Source organism: Nannospalax galili, unplaced genomic scaffold (assembly GCF_000622305.1).
Source record: "Nannospalax galili isolate Female #2095 unplaced genomic scaffold, S.galili_v1.0 scaffold3, whole genome shotgun sequence".
Lineage (NCBI taxonomy): Eukaryota > Metazoa > Chordata > Mammalia > Rodentia > Spalacidae > Nannospalax > Nannospalax galili.
Genome location: NW_008351466.1, coordinates 631,600 through 636,823, shown reverse-complemented (window position 1 = coordinate 636,823; position 5,224 = coordinate 631,600).

Below are 5,224 nucleotides of genomic sequence, written 5' to 3'. Positions count from 1 at the left end.
GGTCAGAAAGTTGTTGATCAACTTTGTGGAGTTGGTTTTCTTCTTCCACTTTTACGTGGGTTTTGGGCATCAAACTCAGGTCCCCAGACTTGCATGGCAAGTGCCTTTACTCCCAGAGCGATCTCACCAGCCTTTGTGCATAGTTTCTTATCTTATTCAGTGAGTTATATGTTCTATTATTACAATGAATTATTTTTCCACTCCTGTTCTATTTTTAAATCCTATTTACTTTAAATTGTCTCTCATTGTTTAAAATACAAAGTAAATGCCATGAAAATAGTTTTTATACTGTGTCATTTAGAAAATAATGATGGAAAAGTCTGTATGTGCTCTGCAGAGACACAATTTAGTAAAAATATTTTCTATCCAGGGTTGGTTGAATCCACAGATGTGGAGCCATGCATATGGAGAGCTGACTATGCATTAAGAAAGAGTGAATGAAATGTTTTGATATAAAGAACACATATCATATTCCAGAAAGCTTGAATCATGTTTGAAAGTTTAATTATTTCATATTGTTAGATTTGTTTTTGTTTTTGTTTGTTCAAGACAGGTTCTCACTATATAGCCCTGACTGGCCTGGAACTCACTATGTAGACCAGGCTGGCCTCAACCTCACATAGATGCCCCTGTCTGTCTCTCAAGTGCTAGGACTAAAGGCGTGCACCACCATGCTCAGCTCTTCAAGCGATGTTTTACCTTTTATCCGGGCAATTCATTGCATTACATTGCTTCTTTATAATAAGCAGAAATAATTTTAATAAAAGAGTAAAATGTCTTCCCTAAAGAACAAAAGGAGACTATAGCATACAAAAGGCCACACTTAACACTGTTAACAAAAACTATGGAATATCTGGGCTATAGCTAAAAAGAAATGTGTTAAAGCAATACAAAGGAAATCATACAATTTCCCTGAAGGACACCAAAGAAGATAGGAATAAATTTTAGGCAAACATTTTACTGCTGAGACATATTTCAAGTCTCATGAATAGATTTTAGAAATATTGCCTGACCCTGGATAAAAACAATTTGTTACTAGGATTTCACATACTCCCCAAGTTAATCTACAAATTCAATGAAATCTGAGTAAAAAGTCCAACATGATTTTTAAAAACTGAAAACACTTTTTTGCTTAGTTGAGTTCCTTATACATTTTGAACATTGACCCTTTGTCAGATGTATAATTTTTAAATAATAAAATAAATATATTTTTTGGTCTTTTTGAGACAGGGTCTCCCTGTAGCCCCAGCTGTCCTGGAACTCTTTAAGTAGACCAGGCTGGCCTTGAACTCACAGAGATCTGCCTGTCTCTGCCTCCCAAGTGCTGGGATTAAAGGCATGCCCCACCATGCCCAGTAAAATAAATATTTTAATAAGAGAACAAATATTTTCTCCAATTATGTATATTGTCTTTTACTGTGTGATATTTCCTTGTTTTACAGAGCTTTTAGTTGATGTAACCCCAGTTGGTCATTTTGACTTTTATTTCTTGTGAGTTTGAGGTCTTATCTAAAAACGTCCTTAACCATAATGATGTCATGCAGTATTTTCTCCCCTTTTCTATCAATTTCATAATTTCAGGCTTTACATTTAAGTAGTTAATCCATTTCGGATTGACTTAAAAATGGTAAATAAGGACCATTTCATTCTTTGTGTGATCCTGTTTTCCCAGTACCATTTATTAAACAGTCTTTTCCTTGCTGTGTGACCTTGGTATTTATTTTGGTTTTTTTTTTTTTTCGGTCAGAAAGTTGTTGGTCATAAATATATGGGTTTGTTTCTCAGCTCTCTAGTCTGTTCCATTGGTCACAATGTCTCCTTTAATGCCAATATCATGCTATTTTGGTCACTATAGTTGTGTACAATATTTTGGAATCAGTGTGATGTCTCCAGTTCTTTCTTTTTGCTCAAGATTATTTCAGTTATTTGGGGCCTTTAATGGTTTTAACTGGGCAAAGTGTCTGAACAGAATTTCTCCAGAGAAGACATACAATTGGCCAACAGGTATATGAAAAAATGATTAATTTCACTAACCATCAGGGAGATGCAAATCAAAATCCAAACCTCAATTAAGAATTACCTGATTTCAGCTAGAATTGCTGTTATCAAAAAGAAAGGCCAGGTGTGGTGGCACACGCCTTTAATCCTAGCACTTGGGAGGCAGAGGCAGGCAGATCTCTATGAGATGGAGACCAGCCTGATCTAGATAGCAAGTTCCAGGCCAGGTAGGGCTACAGGGAGACCCTGTCTTTAAAAAAAAAGACAGAAAAGAACAAATGCTGGAGCTGGTGTAGGGAAAGGGGAATACTTACACATATACAATTGTTAGGGGTATAAATTTGTATATTATTTTGAAAATCAGTATGCACGGAGGTTATACAAAAAACTAAAAATGCAATGTTTTAAAATTATTTATCCCAGGGGTGTTTTATGAGGATTTTTTAAAGCTTTCTGTTAAATACTTTAAAAAAAAAACAGGACAGTAGCACAACAACCTGTGTCTAAACCACTGCTAACAAATGCAGAATAAAGCTAAAACAATTGTTGACAAATATTTAAACAGTTTTTTACATTTATTTATTTATTATGTGGTATGTATGGACAAGTGCATGCCATGGCATATGTGTAGGGGTCAGAGGACAACTTGCTGGAATCAGTTGCCTCCTTCCACCATGTGGGTTCTAGGGATTAGGCTTGGTAGCAAGTGCCTTTACCTTACCATCTCACTGGCCCATCTTACCCACTTTTTGAAAGGTAACAAATAGGATATATGTTGAGATTACATTAAAAACTGAGGTAAATGAGGTTCATTTAAGATGCTGCTTATATCATTTTGTCCAAAAATTATAAATGATTTTTGGCATAGTATACCAAATATGCAATTTTTCATTGCATATTTTTCAAAAAGGAAAGCAATTTTTCAAAAAGGAGAAAGAGAAACTGGAAAAAAAACAAACTAAAGACAGAGCTACATTATGATCCAAAAATCCAACCGCTGGGTATTTATCTCAAGGAAATGCAATCAGTATGTCAAAGAGGCTACTCTTACGTTAACTGCAGAACATAATAGTGAAGCTATGAAACCAAGCGAAAAACCTATCAATAGATATATAGATAAAGAAAATGTGGCAAATGTACATCTCACATTGCTATTCAATGATTATAAGGGATGAGATTTTGTCATTTGTGGTACTATGGATGAGCCTGGTAAATAGCATTAAGGATAAAGTTATGACCCAAGTACAGAAAGAAAAATACCATATGATTTTACTTATGTGTAGAATTTTAAAAAGTTGATTTTATAGAAGTTGAGAGTAAAATAGTGCTTACCAGAGGCTGAGGAATGAATAGGTGAGACAGGGACATGGAGGGAGGTTGGGCAAGCAGTATGATGATACAGCTAGATAGGGGAAATAAATTCTGGTATGTTTGCACAATAGAGTGACTGTAGACAACCAAGCTCATTGTGTATTTCAAATAACGAAATGAGAAGACTTCAAACGCTCTCAGATCAAGGAACTGATAAATGTTTAGATGATAAATGTACCAATAACCTTAATTTGACTATTACACAATGTGTACATGTGTGAAAACATCACATGTACCCCATAAATTTGTACAATTATGTGCCAATAAAATAAAAAAATATTTTTTGAAGTAAAGGAAAGAAAGACAAGAAAATAAACTTGTAAGTCCACCTAAAATGCCCAAGCATATCCAAAAATGTTTTCAGAAAGCTGAGCAATGAAGGATTTTCCTTTGGGATACCAAAACTTGCTACAAAGCTAAACCAATTATGTGACATTAAGGTAATAGAATAAATGTGTATCCATAGAGCCCCAAACCAGTGAAACCGATCAGAAATAAATGAGAATTTAACATATGGCAGATGACCTTTTTAAGTTAGTTGGGCACCTAATGGACTGTTTTGTGAATGGTCCTGAGATTTGGCTATGTGTACATAGTGCCAAAAGCCATACAGGAAGTAGTGAATGTATTTGATCATCAATATCAAAACTGCTATAAAATTAAGATGTTAGTGACAGAATGAGAGGACACAGTCAGCCTATGACAGAAAAATAGCAACTAGACAGATAAGAACTACAATCAATGAGAAAAATACGGTCAACAAAAAAGGATATGAGTTGTTTTCAGAAAAGAGATGCAAATGGTCAATTAGCTGGTGAATATGAACTGGTGGTCAGGATAACAAATAATGAATGTGAATTGACCTGGCTATGGTGGCACATGCCTGCAATTCTAGCACTTAGGAGGTTGGGGCAGGAGTTTGAGGCCAATCTGGACTATATAGTGAGTTCCAGGTCAGCCTGGGCTACGGAATGAGATCCTCTCTCAAAAGAACAAGGCAAAATAAAGCAAAAGGAGAAAAAAAATATGTATTTGTAAGTAATTACAGAAAATAAGCAGTAAATAATAAAATTATTCCAGTTGTCTTCTCAGAATGCACAGAGTTAACTCTTTTTATCATCATAATGTAAAAATCTAACACTGGTTACTTAATCTCCCTCCTACTGATAGAAGCTATTTTATATTGGTCCATTTTTTAAAATCTATGGTTTTTTTTGTGTATGAGTGTTATGCCTGCACATGTGTAAATGCACCTGAGTCATGCAGTGCCTCAGGAGGACAGAAGAGGGTGTCGGGTCCCCTGGAATTGAAGTTAGCTTCCATGTGGGTGTTGGGATTCAAACTCAGGTCTTCTGCAAGAACATCCAGTGCTCTTAACTGCTGGCCCGTCTCTCCAGCCCCATGGTTCAGTTGTTTATAACCTTCGCTAGCACTGTAAGAAATATCCTAGCTGGGTGTGGCAGTCTACATAGTCTTGTCATTCTGTAAACATATGTTTAAATACCAAAGAATAGAATTGCAACATGAAAGAGTTGTAGGATATTTCATTTACTATTTGATAGAGTTTACCAAGTTGTCCTCCATAAAAAAGTCGAATGTGAAAATCTGCTCCAACAGAGCATAGGAATCTCTACTTTCCTACAAAATAGTCAATGACATTATTAAATTTCTAAACTTTGGTAACCTCATAGCTAAAACACAGCAAGGCACTGCTGTTTTGATTTCCATTTCTTTATAAAGTCAAGTATCTTTTTAATGTGGTTTTTGGACATTTGGGTCATTTGTATTTCTTCCTTCTGAACAAATCTGTTCATGTCTTTGGCACATTTTTTTTTCTAATTATTTTATTAATGAT